The 19,436-nt window shown below is 35.3% G+C and overlaps 1 protein-coding gene and 1 pseudogene across 2 annotated transcripts in view; one reads left to right on the top strand and one right to left on the bottom strand.

The window, feature by feature from the left end:
• The window catches only part of LOC103011176 (40S ribosomal protein S3a-like), a 36,048-nt pseudogene extending 28,374 nt beyond the window's left edge, over positions 1-7,674 (bottom strand).
• The window catches only part of SLC2A13 (solute carrier family 2 member 13), a 454,917-nt gene that overhangs the window by 181,536 nt on the left and 253,945 nt on the right, over positions 1-19,436 (top strand). The gene's annotated exons all lie outside the window — the stretch shown is intronic.

The raw sequence follows: 19,436 nt of genomic DNA on the forward strand, positions 1-19,436 counted from the left end.
TGTATGGAAATTCAAAATGCAGATAGGATGTGTGTAGTTAAAATTGCTGTATTGGTTTAATATTAGGAAGTACAAACCTTTCTCGGTCCGCTCCTTGGGGCATTATCTTCTTCCTATTCCATAGCAAATTAACAAAGTGTAAGCCAGGTGGAGGGGATAATTTTTTTCCTCTACCTTAATTTTTAACACTTACTGTTTAACAGAAAGTATATAGTTTGCCTACATGAAATGTGCTCTCCAAATCTGTCTGTTAAATGTCTAAACTGGAAGCATGGGTTAAAAGGATCTCCATGGTGAGCAGCAGTTCAGCCCTTTCCAGGCATAGCAAAAGTATTTGGTTATGTGACATAAAAGAAAAATCTTGGAGAGAAAGATTGCATGCTTTTTGATGCTACTATGAAATTTACAATTTCTGAATAGCAAAGTAAAATTGAGCTATACTTCGGTTATAACACGTAAAAGTGCTTGAACACAAAACATTTGATTAATTTGACATTTAGGAAATGTTGACAACAGAAATGGATTTTGCCACTAAGTTTTCTGTGAAAAATTATGTAAAAGTTTACAAAGAAAATGTATAGTGTAATTTATCAGAATTCATATTGTGAAACTTCTCAGATAGTTTAAAGGCAGTCGTTTTTAGTGATGTTTGTCATTGTTTCATGCCATTTTTCTAAAATTGTACAAATTGCTATATAATATGGTACTTTAATAAGTTTGAACGTATCTTGTAAAATAATTTTGTAGCATTTACCCTTAGATTCTCAATGAAGAGGTGCTTCAGAAATACTGGAAGATAATACAGGGACTAAAAACTTTTGGAAATAATGTGAAGCTTTTGAAAATGCAGTCTAGTGCATACAAGTGTCAGAACTCAGGACAGGGGGCTATTAGCTGATGACTGCATACCTTGTCCAGGCAGTGTGCATACATCATCTTGATTTGTGTCATCATCACCCTGCTCTATAGATGAGGACACTGATTATATCAGCACAGTAAGAACATGAGTTGGGGTCAGATATGGCCTGAGTCCTCTCTGCCATTCATAACTATGCAGGAGGCCTTGGGCAATTTGTTGAACTGGGGTTGTAGGAGAACATATGGATTAAGAGGAGGAGCTTTGGAATCAGATCCTCAACTAAATTCTGGGTATACCAGTTAGCATTTCTGTGATTCATGAAACAGGAATGATAACACTTGCCTCATATATTTGTTGTTATAATTAAATGATGTGTATGAGGAAGTTAACATAGTTTGTGGAATATAGTAAGTGCTGAATAAATGATGTCACTGACAAGGATAATGATGCTGGTGGGGGTGGGGTAGTAGAGCAGAGCTCATACAGAAACTCAGGCATATCTATAATTCCAGAATACGTGCTTTTTCCACTGACTGTGATACTGGAAAGATCGGACAGAATGGTATGGAAATATGCCTTGAATCAAAAGCAGTTGTAGTTTTTGAAGCAAAAGAATTCTGTCAACAAATATGCAAGGCATGGACTGTTTGGGGGATAGGCATTAGAGTCGAGGACCCCACCCGCATAGAAACTTGTCTGGTGAGGGAGAGAAACAGTACCCTAGAAAACAAATATATTGTGCTATGGAGAAAAAAGCAGCCTAAGTGTATACATTTTATTGACAGGTGTGAGGGAGAGATGCCTCTAGTTGCTTAAGCAGCTGGGTGAATGGAGGTTTTATTTCGTGGAAAGAGGAATGCTAAAGAAGTAAATTGCTTGGGAATCAAGAGTACTGTTTTGGATAGTATCATGTGAGGTGATGATTATATATTCAAATGCAGATGTGGGGTAAAAAGTTGAATGTGTAAGTTTGGAGCTCAGAGGTGAGGTTGGCATGGCAATGTTAATTTGGGAGTCGTGGAATTGGAGGAGATCCATGGAGAATGCATACATGGAGAGAAAAGAAAGGATCTGGGCCTTAGGGCATCCCAAAATGTGGATCCAGCAGAGGAGACTGAGCGGAGGCATCCAGTGATGGAGGAGTAAATCTAGGAGAAAGTGGCTTCTGGAAGTTAGTGATGGAAGTGTTTCAGGAAGGAAGGGAAAACAGCTGTTTTCTGTGTTGCTCATAGCTTAGGATTGATCACTGAATATGCAAAGTGGAGGTAGCTGGAGACCTTGACAAGAACAATTTCAATGGGTTGGTGGGCATGAAAGCCTGGTGAGAATGGGGTTGAGAAGAGAGCAGGAGGTAAGGAAGCAGAGATGTAAGATGACTCTTAAGGAGATTTTCTGTAAACTAGGTCAGAAAAATTAGGCATGAACTGGAGGATGATGTGGATTTTCTGAAAGTTGACATTTCAGTTTATTTTACTGTGGATGTTAACTACATCGAGATTATGTGCTAATGGGAAGGATCCAATTGACAGGGAAAACTGATGTTGGGATAGAGGGAATATAATTATATTCTCTGTGGGCTCGAAGGGCTAGGATTCAGATCTTAAGTAGGGAGGCTAGCCTTGTACTGAGGAGATGGCAGAGTATACATATGGGTCAAGATACAAGGAGATTGCCTTTGTGGTGGTGAGAAGATGAATTAGTTCTCCTCTAATTGCTTCTCTTTTCTCAGTAAAATAAGAACCAAGGTCATTAGCAAGTGCAGTAATTATAATGGATGAGTCATGTTAATTAACCAATATCTGCATAAACTGCATTCTTGGGCAGCAGGATCCTGGGAGATATGTTTCCCAACAGAAGGGCTTTAGACTTTATGGACTATGTTCTCTGCCCTACTTTAGCCATAAATGCTGTTCCTCTGTTTCTACCATATGATTCTTACAGATTTCAGTTGACCAGTGAGGTGTGAATGAAAGGTCCCAATGAACAACGTATTTTATTCCTTCAGTTTTTCACTGTGTTTTTATCAGATGATTTCCTAAGAAGTAGGGCATCACAGTCAACCTTTATACATACACAATATCTTCATTTTTCATTGTAGACATGTATATTGTTCCAAACCCCTAATATAAATTATAATTATAATTTATAGCTATATATAGTATATGTAGTAAGTCATAAGGTAATGAGAGGAACCACCTATTTATTTACTCACTGCCATAAGAATCTATAGCATAGAGATTTTCATCCACCCAGAGATGCTGACATGATGCAAGCCAATTCTGAAATGATGGAAAAGCTTATGGTTAATAAGCTTCTTGTACCTTTTGACAAAGGTTACCACATTTAAAATTATTTGTTAATGTTAGACCTTAAAAGAAATAAATGTTTATTAGATGAAAACCATTTAAAGGAAATGTTTTATATAAACCAAATTATTTTTAATAATTCAGTTCAGTAATCTCTCAGTGAACACGTGCTGTAAGCCACACCGAGGGGACAGATATATCTATAACACATGAACTAAGCTGTTAAGGAGCTTAAACACCTGATAGATAAAGATATGTATAAAAATGGTCATCGTGCAAGTCAAAATATAAGAGATATGAGAGGAGTGTGAAAAATAGGAGCAAGCAAATAATTCTGACATTTGTGCCACATTAGAGAAGGACTCCATGGATAAGATATTATTTGAGCTGGACCTCAAGGGATGGGTAGGATTTGGGAGGAGGAGATTTGCGACTGGTTTAAGCACTCCAGGAAGATGAAGAACTTGGAATAAGGCATAGAGGGGTGGCAGTGTATGTGTTACTGAGCGGTGACAGGTTCAGTGTGGTTATATTATGGGAGTTAGATTTGAAACTATTTTGAGCACCATAATAAGGAGTCTCTAAGCATTGGGGGAAACACTGAAATTATATCTTGAAGAAGGGAGTGAAATGATTATGGCTGCTCATTAGTTTGATAATTGGTCACAAAGTATGAAATGGAAGTAGGGAATAGTCTGAAGCCATTTGACAAGCATATTTGTTGATCAACCCAAAGTAGTATATAAGGAGCAGAGAAACAAAAAATGAGCTGATAGTTCTAGAAAGACTTTTTTTTTTTTATACCTTTTATCCCCAAAAAGGGACACAGAGCAGGGATATCATATTTATTTGTTTTTGTGTGTATAACTGTGAGTTATTTAATGAATTTGATTTTGAATTTGCTGAGTACCTACAGTTGTTCTGTTTTATTTGTTTGCTTGTTTTGTTATGTCTTATTCCCTAAATGATTTGGGGAAACTTATGGTAAATATATTAAATAAATGGAGCTAAAATAAAAATAAAAACATAATGATATGGGAAATTGAAAATTAGAAGAGAAAGTCCATACCAGGGGGACAACTAATGTGTAGATATATATTATTGACCATAGAGGCATAAACAGTAACGATTGGTTGCGTACTTGATTCTGAGCCTCCTATCAGCCATAACAGGAAGAATAATACAATCAGGTACATGATTCTCACTGTCCACGAGGAAGAAAAATGGAATGATACTTTCACTGGCATTTACATATTTTCTTACATGAGGCTTCATATAGGGGATACCCAGTGTGGATAAGAGAAAATGTCCTCCAGGACAGCAAACACAACAAATTTTTTTTTTTTTAATTAACTTATTTTTGGCTGCATTGGGTCTTTGTTGCTGCATGCGGGCCTTCTCTAGTTGTGGCAAGTGGAGGCTACTCTTCGTTGCAGTGTGCAGGCTTCTCGTCGTGGTGGCTTCTCTTGTTGCGGAGCACAGGCTCTAGGTGTGCGGGCTTCAGTAGTTGTGGCTCGCGGGCTCTAGAGTGCAGGCTCAGTAGTTGTGGCACATGGGCTTAGTTGCTCTACGGTATGTGGGATCTTCCCGGGCCAGGGCTCAAACTCATGTCCTCCGCATACTTTCACTGGCATTTACATGTTTTCTTACATGAGGCTTCATATAGGAGATACCCAGTGTGGATAGGAGAAAATGTCCTCTAGGACAGCAAATGCAGTAATGTGGTTTATAAAGTTAGTTCTTGAAACATCAGGGTACTTATTATACTAATATAGTACTTTGGTGTTCAAAAAGTATGGAATTATCAGTAAAAATTTTTTGTGTGTGCATTTTAAAATTTTTTTAAATTAAAAGATGGTGTTTTAGAAGTAAAAAAGCTGACTACAATAGAATTTAAAGGACTTGGGGAAGAACCTTGGAGAATGCCTACATGAAGGATGAAAGAAGAAAAGGATCCAGCAGGGGTCAATGAAATAAAACAAAGAAATGTTAGAGGAGAAACAAAATTCTGTAGTGTCAGAGAAAGCAAAGGATAAGAGAGTTTTGCAAAAGAACTGGACGTAACATGAAATGTAAGGAGTTCAAAGAGAATGACTACTTCATTATTAGAATTAGCAATTAGAATATCATTAATGACCTTTTGAGAGAGTTGTTTCAGTAGAATGGTGAGGGATGGGGTGGGGGAGCTTACAGTGGCAGAAATCGAGAAAGCATGTGTAGATATTCTTTCACAAATGATAAAATTGTAGTTTGGCATAATTGGGATAGAGGAATTGATTGAAAGGGAAGAAAGGGGAATAATGATGTCCAAGATCTCAGAGGAGGAAGGAGACAGGACCATATAAATGGAGGCTCAGGGAGGAAAGGATTACTTTCAGTGAGCTGGAAGGGGAAGAGAAACAGGTAATGGTATTGAGGAACTTTGTATTGGAAAGGAGCTAAGTAAGTTACAGGAATTTACATCACATGGCTTCTGAATTGCCTGAAGATTTGAGGTAATCTGCAAAGTGAGTTGAAAGTATGTGTGGATGGGGATTCTATTTAAGTCATGACTCTCTTAAGTCAAAACATCATTTTAGAACAGATATTTTTGAGGTTATGAAAATGCCATTTCCTGGTTTTAAATGTCAGTTTTTTGTTTTATCAGGATTAATTTAGTTTGCTTTGTCCCTTTAGAACCACTCAATTCCCCCACAGATGTGTTGCTTTTTCCTTAAAATACCAAATGGATATATAGCAGTAAAGTGAAAGCTTTATACTAATAGGCTAAATAGAATATTTATGAAGAGTAGCTTTTAGGAGAGTGCTGGAAAAATGACTTTTCACTATTTTCCTAAAACATTTATAGTAACTTGATGAATAATGAATGGGAATAATTCATAATAGCTACAGACCTCACTCAAATACAACATTTGTTTATACTCCTACGTAACAGCTACATCATGGCGATATTTCACATGAAGAGCCATATATTTTTTAACATAAATGTTGCTAAAATAGTTTCATTTAACAGAGTCTTAGAATCTTTTTGTTTTAAGGGACCTCAGAGGACAGGATGTTCTAGAACATCCCTGAAAAGCATTCGGCCACACATTGCTTCACCCCTAATTAAATTTTGTATTCAAATGATCACGAGCCATACAAGGATATAGTCTAAGTAAACCATAAACAAATTGAGTATCGAGATTAGAATCATTTCCACATCTCTGATAATGAATATAATGCTCTGCTTTTTTATATATGCATAACTGAAAAATACATAGAAATGAGTTTTATTTTGTAATTGAATTTTGTGATACAGTGAGCAGGTTGCATTTTTAAAAGACTAAGTTTCAGCATTCAGAAAAAGTAGAAGGATCAAAGCATTTCTAAGTAGAAACTCAAATTTCAGTCAGTATTTTAAATAGACACATCCTGACTCCCTTCACAGACTGCTATTGACCATATGGTAACTACAGACATGCCTCAAAATAAAACGGCCATATGTAGATTTGCAGTACTGACCTCATCCCTAGAGAGCCATATTTATCTAGAAGAGCTTCTTAAACCACATCAAGTAAAATTAAGGTTGTGTCATGTTAAAAGATTGGAAGAATCTGCCTAATGGAAAACAATCACAAGTTAAAAATATCAAGGAAATAAGGTTAGATACCCACAGACATCTAAAAGCAAGCACATCTGGAGAAATGTCTTTCGAATTCTCTTAGCCCAGTTGTTATACACAGTAGCTTAATACATAAAAGCAGCATTAAAAACTATCTTGTGCTATGGTCGTCAAAATGGATTTAGTGAAAATACTGAAGGTGTGATCAGCAGGGACGCTCATTGTGTGTATCTGTTTTCAGGCTAGCAGGCTCTGCTGGCTGTGCTAATCGAACACCAATATTATTTTTTTTCTCATTCTTATCATACAGTTTCTAGAGCAGGACATGTGGAACTCACTTCTCCCATTTCCTGCTGCCAATTGTTCTCTGCTGAAATTCTGCCATGGTTTTTCAGAAGTTTTAGTCTTGTGGGCATGTGCCTATGAATTAAACAAAAGCAAGGAAGAAGGAACAGAATTGTTGTAGCAATTTGAAAAAATTTATTTATATCTTTAATGATACCTCATTTTCCTCATCTAAGTAGGAGTGGAGAAGAGGTCAAAAAGTGGGATGAGGAACTAAATTTCTGTAAGTAATAAGAGATTCTGTAATGGTGATCATTGAATTGCAAAATCTGTGTGTGTGTGTGTCTGTGTGTGTGTCTGTGTGTGTGTAAATAATATATACACATACATATACACACACATATATATTTATATATCCATAAACATACATATGTCTGTGTGTACATGTATGTATGTATGAGGGAAAAAGGAAGATTTTAACAATTTTAACACCCTTGTAGTGTACAGGAAAGCCCCGTTTCCCGTAGATGCTGTATTATGCTAGCGTACCTCTCATGTCCAAGATTTGATTTAAACAAAACTCCTGCTGATCGTCCCTTCAGCATTTTCACTAAATCCATTTTGACCACCATAGCACAGGATAGCTTTTAATGTTGCTTTTATGTGTTATCCTGCTGTGTATAACAACTGGGCAAGGAGAATTCAAAAGACATTTCTCCAGATGCCTAAGTAGCCCTGGGTACTCAGAGATATGCTATGTGCCTAAAGTTAATAAAATAATATTAATCACTCCTAAATGTTATTTGAGAGCTTTAGTTTCCCTTTGCTTTCCTTTGGATGTAGTACTATTTTATTGGGTTTCATTGAGTGATGAGTTATGTTTCAGGTAGTGATATGTCATAGATTTATCTTAAAATAAAGTTGTGACCTTGAAGGAAACCGCCCTCATAGACCAAGAACACTGAAAATTACACTCTGCGTAAAAGATCACTGAAATTTCTGAACCAATCTTTATAATATATGAATAAACCTAAACCATAGATTTACAAAGCTGAGCCCCCTCATATAGATGGATGGATGGATGGATGGATGGATGAATGGATGGATAGAGATATATATCACTGTATTTATAAGTAGAAATTTGTGAAAATTTATTTTTGAAATTCTTTTTTGTTTCGTGTTAATTTAGAAGATTACTTCATTCTAACCCAGATTTATAAGTGGTTTTTAAAAGTATTTTGAACTCACCCAGATTTATCAATCTCTCCACCTTTTCTAGTTATCTCATTTTGTTCTTTCAGCTTTGCTAAAAGTAACAGGATGAGTTGTTAGCAGAGAAACAATAAAAAGAGTGATTCATTATGGAAATCCAATAGCTTTTTAAAACTAAAACTAATATACCAGCTTGTTAATGTGCATAAACTTCCTTTTCAATATTTATTTGCCTTAGGTATTGATCGCATGAGGAGGGGGTGTTTAGTTGATCACTTTAGGTCATAAAATGTTTTGTGGAAAAGAAAGTTAAAGTGATTATCGTGGTACTGTATTGTTCTTAGCATATCCTTCTGGAATAAATGAAGCTGTGTTTATGCCAGTTAACTGGTCTTGCTGTTATTTAAGTTATTAGATTTGGGAAATACAATGATTATATTTCTCATTTGTATGGAACATTTTACTGGTGATTGTTTTCTTCTGAAATTTTGTAAATAAAGACGAGAAGACTAAATGGCATATATAGTGAATTTTTCTATGGAAATCCAGGGTTTGATTCATACTTGCTCTATAGATCAACCTTTTCTCTAGGTGTGCCGAAGTGACTGGTATCCTTTACTAACTCAAAGCAAGCTCAGCAGCCATGCAGAGCTTTGGCGGAAAGACCTTAATTGCTGAGATGCCATGAATAAAAGCATCCCTAAGAAGAGAGATTTGTTTTATTTATATACTATGATATAGGATGTTTCTTGAATGACACTGTGAGCAAAATACATTCTAGAATCCATCATCGACCTTGTGGCCTTCAGGATCCTGTGTACCAACTCTCTTGCATTTAGGGACCAAACACATTTATGGAGCTCCCTTGTAGGATCTGTCTGCTGTGTTCATGGTGTGGTAAAGACATTTTAAATCTCACATGTCCTAGCATACCTGAACAAATGGAAGATAAGGTTATTGCTTTGTTCCTTTTTCAGCAGCATTTACATTCTGACATAAGTTTTATTTATTTTAGGAGTTAAACCTATAAGTGAAAGATGAGAGTACTGGAAAATCCATATTTTTAATCAACTCTTCTTTTCCATGAACCCAAAGCTCTATTTAAAGATCATTCTATTTTGAAGAACTTAGCACTAAGTTTTTTTTACAGAATATCTTTATTTCTTTTTTTGATATTTTCTTCCAGTTTTATTGAGATATAATTGACATATAGCACTGTGTAAGTTCAAGGTGTACAGCACAATGATTTGATTTACATACATCATGAAATAACTACAGTAGGTCTAGTGAATATCCATCATCTCATATAGATACAGAGTTAAATAGAAAAAAATTTCCCTGTGATGAGAACTCTTAGGATTTACTCTCTTAACAACTTTCATATATAACACACAGCAGAGTTAATTATATTTATCACGTTGTACAGTACATCCCTAGTACTTATGTATCTTATAACTAGAACTTTATACCTTTTGACTGCCTTCATCTAATCCTCCCCCCCAACCCCCTGCCTCTGGTAACCACAAATCTAATCTCTTTTTCTATGAGTTTGTTGTTTGTTTGTTTTTGAAAGTTTAATTGACCTACAACACTATGTTAATTCCTATTACACAGCATAGTGATTCACTATTTCTGTACATTTCAAAATGATCACCAGCATAACTCTAGTTACAGATGTCATCGTACAAAAATATTACATAATTACTGACTGTATTCCTCATCCTGTACATTTCATCCTCTTGACTCATGTGTTTTGTAACTGGAAGTTTATACCTCCAGATCTTCCTTACCTATTCCTTTCTTACTCCCAGCTCCCTCCCCCTGGCAAACACCTGTTTATTCCTTATATCTATAACTCTGTTTCTGTTTTGTTATATTTGTTCATTTCTTTTGTTTTTGTAGATATAACATGTAAGCAAAATCATACAGTTTTGTCTTTCTCTGTCTGTATTTCACTTAGCATAATACCCTCTAGGTCCATCCATATTGTCACAAATGGCAAGATTTCTTTCTTTTTTTTTGATGGCTGAGTAGGCTGAGTAATATTCCATATATACATATATATACCACATCTTCTTTATTCATTCATCTGTCAATGGGCATGTAGGTTGCTTCCACATTTTGGCTATTGGAAATAATACTGGAATGAACAAGGGATGCATATATCTTCTCTAATTATTATTTGTTTTATTTGGATAAATACCCAGAAGTGGAATTGCTGGATCACATGGTACTTCTATTTTTAATTTCCTAGGAATCTCCATACTGTATTCCATAGTGGCTGCAACAGTTTACATTCCCACCAACAGTGCACAAGGGTTCCTTTTATCCACATCCTTACCAATACTTGTTATTTTTTGTCTTTTTGATAATTGCCATTCTGACATGTATGAGGTGATATCTCATTGTGGTTTTGATTTGCATTTCCCTACTGGTTAGTGATGTTGATCATCTTTTCATGTGTCTTTTGCCCATCTGTATATCCTTTTGGAAAAATGTCTGTTCAGATCCTCTGCCCATATTTTAATTGGGGTGTTTGTTTTTTTGATGTTGAGATGCATGAGTTCTTTGTATATTTGGATATTAACCCCTTATCAGATATATCATTTGCATATATCTTCTCCCAGTCAACAGGTGGCCTTTTCATTTTGTTGATAGTTTCCTTAGCTGTGAAAAAGCTTTTTAGTTTGATGTAGTCCCATTTGTTTCCCTTACCTGAGGAGACATATCCAAAAAAAATATTAATAAGACCTATGGCAAAAAGCTTACTTGCCTATGTTTTCTTCTAGTAGTAGTTTTATGGTTTCAGGTCTTACAGTTAAGTCTTTAAGGCACTTTTAATTTATTTTTGTGCATGGTGTGGAAGAGTAGTCCAGTTTGATTCTTTTACATGTAGCTGTCTAGTTTTCCCAACACCATTTACTGAAGAGGGTGTCTTTTCCCCACTGCATATTCTTGCTTCCTTTGTCATACATTCATTGCCCATATAGGTGTGGATTCATTTCTAGTCTCTCTATTCTACTCAGTTGATCTATGGGTCTGTATTTGTGCCAGTACCAGACTTTTCTGATTACTGTAGCTTTGTAATAGAGTTTGAAATCAGGGAGCATGATATCTCCAGCTTTGTTCTTTATCAAGACTCTTTGGGCTATTTGGGGTCTTTTGTGTTTCCATATAATTTTAGAATTATTTGTTCTAGTTCTATAAAGAATGCTATTGGTGTTTTGATAGGGATTGCATTGAATCTGTAGATTACCTTGGGTAGTGTGGTCATTTTAACAATATTAATTCTTCCAAACTGGACACAGTATCTCATTCCATCTGTTTGTGTAGTCTTCAATTTATTTCATTAATGTCTTATAGTTTTCTGAGTACAGTTCTTTTACCTCCTTAGTTAGATTTATGCCAGGTATTTTATTCTTTTTGATGTGATTGTGAATAGGGTTGTTTTCTTATTTATTTATTTATTTATTTATTTATTTATTTATTTATTTTTGGCTGTGTTGGGTCTTCGGTTCGTGCGAGGGCTTTCTCCAGTTGCGGCAAGCGGGGGCCACTCTTCATCGCGGTGCGGGGACCGCTCTTCATCGCGGTGCGCGGGCCTTTCTCTATCGCGGCCCCTCCCGTCGCGGGGCACAGGCTCCAGACGCGCAGGCTCAGCAATTGTGGCTCACGGGCCCAGCTGCTCCGTGGCATGTGGGATCTTCCCAGACCAGGGCTCGAACCCGTGTCCCCTGCATTAGCAGGCAGATTCTCAACCACTGCGCCACCAGGGAAGCCCCAGGGTTGTTTTCTTAATTTCTCTTTCTGATAGTTTGCTCTTAGTGTATAAAATGCAACAGATTTCTGTATATTAATTTAGTATCCTGCAACTTTACCAAATTTATTGATGAGCTCTAGTACTTTTTTGGTGGTGTTCAGGATTTTCTATGTATACTATCAGGTCATCTACAAACAGTGACGGTTTTACTTTTCTTTCCAATTTGGATTCCTTTTATTTCTTTTTCTTGTCTTAATGCTGTGGCTAGGACTTCCAATAATATGTTGAATAAAAGTAATGAAAGTAGGCATCCTTGTCTTGTTCCTGTTATTAGAGGAAATGGTTTCAGTTTTTCACCATTGAGTATGATGTTAGCTGTGGGCTTGTCATGTATGGCCTTTATTATGTTGAGATATATTCCCTGTAAATCCACTTTGTTGAGGGTTTTTATCATAAATGTTGTTGGATTTTGTCAAAACTTTTTCTGCATCTATTGAGATGATCATAAGATTTATATTCTTCAGTTTGTTATTGTGGTGTATCACATTGATTGATTTATGAATATTGAACCCTCCTTGCATGCCTGGGATAAATAACACTTGATCATGCTGTATGATGCTCTTAATATATTGTTGAATTTGGTTTGCTAATACTTTGTTGAGGATTTTTGCATCAGTGTTCGTCAGTGATATTGGTATGTAATTTTCTTTTTGTTGTAATACCTTTGTCTGGTTTTGGTATCAGGGTGACACTGGCTTCTTAGAATGAGTTCAGAAGTGGTTCCTTCCTCTGCAGTTTTTTGGAATAGTTTGAGAAGGATAGGTGTTAACTCTTCTCTAAATATTTGGTAAAATTCACCTGTGAAGCCATCTGATTCTGGATTTTTGTTTGTTGGGAATTTCTTTATTACTGATTCAGTTTCATTACTGATAATTGGTCTGTTCATATTTTCTTTTTCTTCCTTGGTTAAGTCTTGGGAGATTATACATTTCTAGGAATTTGTCCATTTTATTGGCATATAAATGTTCATAGAAATCTCTTATGATCCTTTGCATTTCTGTGGTGTCAATTGTAACTTTCCTTTTTTCATTTCTGATTTTCCTGATTTGGGCCTTTTCACTTTTTTTTCTTGATGAGTCTGTCTAAATGTTTATCAATTTTGTTTATCTTTTCATAGAACCAGCTCTGTTTCATTGATCTTTGCTATTGTTTTTCATGGTCTCTATTTCATTTATTTCTGCTCTGAACTTTATCATTTTTTTCCTACTACTACCTTTGGATTTTGTTTGTTCTTTATGTAGTTCCTTTAGGTGTTAAGGTTATATCATTTATTTAAGATTTTTCTTTTTTCCTGAGGTAAGCTTGTATAGCTCTAATCTTCTCTCTTAGAACTGCTTTTGCTGCATCCCATAAATTTTGGATCTTTGTGTTTTCGTTTTCATTTGCCTTACATTACTTTCTGATTCTTCTTTGATTTCTTCAGTAATCCATTGTTTGTTTAATAGCATATTGTTTAGCCTCCACGTGTTTGTGTTTCTTTGCATTTTTTTCTTGTAGTTGATTTTTCCTTCTAGTCTAATATCACTGTGTTAAGAAAAGATGCTTGGTATGATTTCAGTTATTTTAATTTACTGAGACTTGATTATTACCTTTCAAGTGTTATATCCTGCTGGAAAATGTTTCATTTGCCTTTGAAAAGAATGTGTAACTTGCTGTTTTGGATGGAATGTTACACACACACACACACACACACACACACACACACACACATAAATCCATCTGGTGTAATGTGTCATGTAAGGCCAGTTATTCATTATTGATTTTCTGTCTGGACGATCGGTTCATTGATGTAAGTGAGGTGTTAATGTTCCCTACTATTATTGTGTTACTGTCAGTTTCTTCCATTATGACTGTCAATATTTGCTTTCTGTATTTAGGTGCTTCTATGTTGGATGAATATATATTTGCAATTGTTATGTCCTATTCTTGGATTGATCGCTTGATCATATTGTAATGTCCTTCTTTGCCTCTTGTTACAGTCTTTGTTTTAAAGTCTATTTTGTCTGATACAAGTATTGATAACCTGGCTTTCTTTTCATTTGCATTTGCATGTAATACCTTTTGCTATCTCTGAACTTTCAGTCTGTGTTGATCTTTAGATCTGAAATCAGTTTCTGTATATAGCAATCTCTCTCTCTCTCTCTCTCTCTCTCTGTATATATATATAAAGTTGCTGATCTATTAAGTTCAAATGCATGTGTATAATATATATAAATATATATATATTTTATATAACATAATTAATTGTATACATATAATTATATATATAATTATATATATATAATTATATATATAATTATATATTAATAAAAATGCAGGGTTCTTAAAATGCATTTAAACTTAATAGATCAGCAACATTTTATATATATATAAATATAATATAAATAATGTTTATAAATATATAAATATATATATTTATATAATTTATATAAATATATATTATATATAATATGTATATATAACTACTTATTGCAGCTACAGATGATTTTACTACTTTTGTCTTTTAACTTTCCTACTAGGTTATATGTGCTTGATTTACCAACTTAACTGTGTATTGCCTTTACCAGAGAGAATTTTCTTTTTGTAATATTCCAGGTTCTAGTTGTGGCCTTTTTCACTTAGAGTAGTCCCTTTAATATTGGTTGTAAAACTGGTTTTGTGATGCTGAGCTCTTTCAGCTGTTGCTTCTCTGTAAAACTTTTATCTCTCCATAAAATCTGAATGAAAACCTTGCCAGGTGAAGTATTCTTGGTTTTAAGTTTTCCCTTTCATCCCTTTAAATATATCATGCCACTCCCTTCTGGCCTGCAGTGTTTCTCCTGAAAAGTCATCTGATAGCCTTAAGGGGGTTCTGTTATATATAACCTGTGGCTCTTCCCATGCTGCTTTTATTTTTTATTTTATTTTATTTTATTTTTTGGCATGTAATAAATTTTTTTTAACATCTTTATTGGAGTATAATTGCTTTACAATGTTCTGTTAGTTTCTGCTGTGTAACAAAGTGAATCAGCTATATGTATACATATATCCCCATATCCCCTCACTCTTGTGCCTCCCTCCCATCCTCCCTATCCCACCCCTCTAGGTGGTCACAAAGCACTGAGCTGATCTCCCTGTGCTATGCAGCTGCTTCCCACTATCTATCTATTCTACACTTGGTTGTGTATGTATGTCAATGCTACTGTCTCACTTTGTCCCACCTTACCCTTCCCCCTCCCACGTCCTCAAGTCCATTCTCTACGTCTGCATCTTTATTACTGTCCTGCCCCTAGGTTCATCAGGAACAATTTTTTTTTTTTTTTTTTAGATTCCATATATATGTGTTAGTATATGGTATTTGTTTTTCTATTTCTGACTTACTTCACTCTGTATGACAGACTCTAGGTCCATCCACCTCACTACAAATAACTCAATTTTGTTTCATTTTATGGCTGAGTAATCTTCCATTGTATATACGTGCCACATCTTCTTTATCCATTCATCTCTCAATGGACACTTAGGTTGTTTCCATGTCCTGGCTATTGTAAATAGTCCTGCAATGAACATTATGGTACATGACTCTTTTTGAATTATGGTTTTCTCAGGGTATATGCCCAGTAGTGGGTTTGCTGGGTCATGTGGTTGTTCTACTTTTAGTTTTTGAAGGGACCTCCATACTGTTCTCCATAGTGGCTGTATCAATTTACATTCCCACCAACAGTGCAAAAGAGTTCTCTTTTCTCCACACCCTCTCCAGAATTTATTGCTTGTAGATTTGTTGATGATGGCCATTCTGACCGGAGTGAGGTGATACCTCATTGTGGTTCTGATTTGCATTTCTCTAATGATTAGTAATGTTGACCATATGTGTTTGTTGGCAATCTGTATGTCTTCTGTGGAGAAATGTCTATTTAAGTCTTCCACCCATTTTTGGAATGGGTTGTTTCTTTTTTTCTTGATATTGAGCTTCATGAGCTGCCTGTATATTTTGGAGATTAATCCTTTGTCAGTTACGTCATTTGCAAATACTTTCTCCCATTCTGAGGGTTGTCTTTTCATCTTGTTTATGTTTTCCTTTGCTGTGCAAAAGGTTTTAAGTTTCATTAGGTCCCATTTGTTTATTTTTCTTTTTATTTCCATTTCTCTAGGAGGTGGGTCAAAAAGGATCTTGCTGTGGTGTATGTCATAGAGTGTTCTGCTTGTGTTTTCCTCTAAGAGTTTTCTAGTGTCTGGCCTTACATTTAGGTCTTTAATCCATTTTGAGTTTATTTTTGTGTATGGTGTTAGGGAGTGTTCTAATTTCATTGTTTTATATGTAGCTGTCCAGTTTTCCCAGCACCACTTATTGAAGAGGCTGTCTTTTCTCCATTGTATATTCTTGCCTCCTTTGTGAAAGATAAAATGACCCTATGTGTGGGTTTATCTCGGGACTTTCTATCCTTTTCCATTGATCTTTATTTCTGTTTTTGTACCAGTACCATACTGTCTTGATTACTGTAGCTTTGTAGTATAGTCTGAAGTCAGGGAGCCTGATTCCTCCAGCTCCGTTTTTCTTTCTCAAGACTGCTTTGGCTATTCGAGGTCTTTTGTATTTCCATACAAATTGTAAAATTTTTTGTTCTGGTTCTGTGAAAAATGCCATTGATGGTTGATAGGGATTGCATTGAATTGGTAGATTGCTTTGCGTAGTATAGTCATTTTCACAATGTTGCTTCTTCCAACCAAGAACATGCTATAGCTCTCCATCTGTATCATCTTTAATTTCTTTCATCAGTGTCTTACAGTTTTCTGCATACAGGTCTTTGGTCTCCTTAGGTAGGTTTATTCCTAGGTGTTTTATTCTTTTTGTTGCAATGATAAATGGGAGTGTTTCCTTAATCTTTCTTTCAGATTTTTTGTCAGTATATAGGATAGCAAGAGATTTCTGTGCATTAATTTTGTATCCCACTACTTTACCAAATTCATTCATTAGCTCCAGTAATTTTCTGGTAGCATCTTTAAGATTCTCTATGTATAGTATCATGTCATCTGCAAACATTCACAGTTTTACTTCTTCTTTTACAGTTTGGATTCGTTTTATTTCATTTTCTTCCTGATTACCGTGGCTAACACTTCCAAAACTATGTTGAATAATAGTGGTGAGAGTGCACAACCTTGTCTTGTTCCTGATCTTAGAGGAAATGGTTTCAGTTTTTCACCATTGAAAATGATGATTTTGGCTGTGGGTTTGTCATATATGGCCTTTATCATGTTGAGATAGGTTCCCTCTATGCCCATTTCTGGAGAGTTTTTATCATAAATGGGTGTTGAATTTTGTCGAAAAATTTTTCTGCATCTATTGAGATTATAATATGGTTTTTCTCCTTCAATATGTTAATATGGTGAATCACATTGATTGATTTGCATATACTGAAGAATCTTTGCATTCCAAGGATAAACCCCACTTGATCATGGTGTATGATCCTTTTAATGTGCTGTTGGATTCTGTTTGGTAGTATTTTGTTGAGGATTTTTTCATGTATGTTCATCAGTGATATTGGTCTGTAGTTTTCTTTTTTTGTGACATCATTGTCTGTGTTTGGTATCAGGGTGATGGTGGCCTCATAGAATGAGTTTGGGAGTGTTTCTCCCTCCATTATATTTTGGAAGAGTTTGAAAAGGATAGGTGTTAGCTCTTCTCTAAATGTTTGATAGAATTCACCTGTGAAGGCATCGTGTCCTGGGCTTTTGTTTGTTGGAAGATTTTTAATCACAGTTTCAATTTCAGTGCTTGTGATTGGTCTGTTCATATTTTCTGTTTCTTCCTGGTTTAGTCTCTGAAGTTTGTGCTTTTCTAAGAATTTGTCCATTTCTTCCAGGTTGTCCATTTTATTGGCATATAGTTGCTTGTAGTAATCCCTTGTGATTCTTTGTATTTCTTCAGGGTCAGCTGTTCCTTCTCCTTTTTCCTTTCTAATTCTGTTGATGTGCGTCTTCTCCCTGTTTTTCTTAATGAGTCTGGCTAGTAGTTTATCAATTTTGTTTATTTTGTCAAAGAACCAGCTTTTAGTTTTATTGATCTTTGCTGTTGTTTCCTTGATTTCTTTTTCGTTTATTTCTAATCTGATCTTTATGGTTTCTTTCCTTCTGCTAACTTTGGGTTTTCTTTGTTATTTTTCTCTAATTGCTTTAGGTGTAAGGTTAGGTTGTTTGAGATGTTTCTTGTTTATTGAGGTAGGATTGTATTGCTATAAACTTCCCTGTTAGAATTCCTTTTGCTGCACCCCATAGGTTTTGAGTCATCATGTTTTCATTGTCATTTTTTTCTAGGTATTTTTTGATTTCCTCTTTGATTTCTTCAGTGATCTCTTGGTCATTTAGTAGTGTATTGTTTAGCCTCCATGTGTTTGTATTTTTTACAGTTTTTTTCCTTTAATTGATATCTAGTCTCATAGCATTGTGGTTGGAAAAGATACTTGGTATGATTTCAATTTTATTAAATTTGTCAAGGCTTGATTTGTGACCCAAGATATGATCTGTCCTGGAGAATGTTCCATGAGCAGTTGAGAAGAAAGTGTATTCTGTTGTTTTTGGATGGAATGTGCAATAAATATCAGTTAAGTCCATCTGGTTTAATGTGTCATTTAAAGCTTGTGTTTCTCTGTTAATTTCATTTTGGATGATCTGTCCATCAGTGAAAGTGGGGTGTTAAAGTCCCCAACTATGATTGTGTTACTGTCGATTTCCCCTTTTATGGCTGTTAGCATTTGCCTTATGTATTGAGGTGCTCCTATGTTGGGTGCATAAATATTTACAATTGTTATAACTTCTTGGATTGATCCCTTGATCATTATGTAATGTCCTTCTTTGTGTCTTGTAATAGTCTTTATTGTAAAGTCTATTTTGTCTGATATGAGAATTGCTACTCCAGCTTTCTTTTGATTTCCATTTGCATGGAATATCTTTTTCCATCCCGTCACTTTCAGTCTGTATGTGTCCCTAGGTCTGAAGTGGGTCTCTTGTAGACAGCATATATACGAGTCTTATTTTTGTATCCCTTCAGCCAGTCTGTGTCTTTGGTTGGAGCATGTAATCCATTTACATTTAAGGTAATTATTGATATGTATGTTCCTATTACCATTTTTCTTAATTGTTTTGGATTTGTTATTGTAAGTGTTTTCCTTCTCTCATGTTTCCTTGCTAGAGAAGTTCCTTTAACATTTGTTGTAAAGCTGGTTTGGTGGTGCTGAATTCTCTTAACTTTTGCTTGTCTGTAAAGGTTTTAATTTCTCTGTCGAATCTGCATGAGTTCCTTGCTGGGTAGAGTAATCTTGTTGTAAGTTTTTCGCTTTCATCATTTTAAATATGTCCTTCCACTCCCTTCTAGTTTGC

Source organism: Balaenoptera acutorostrata, chromosome 11 (assembly GCF_949987535.1).
Source record: "Balaenoptera acutorostrata chromosome 11, mBalAcu1.1, whole genome shotgun sequence".
NCBI lineage: Eukaryota > Metazoa > Chordata > Mammalia > Artiodactyla > Balaenopteridae > Balaenoptera > Balaenoptera acutorostrata.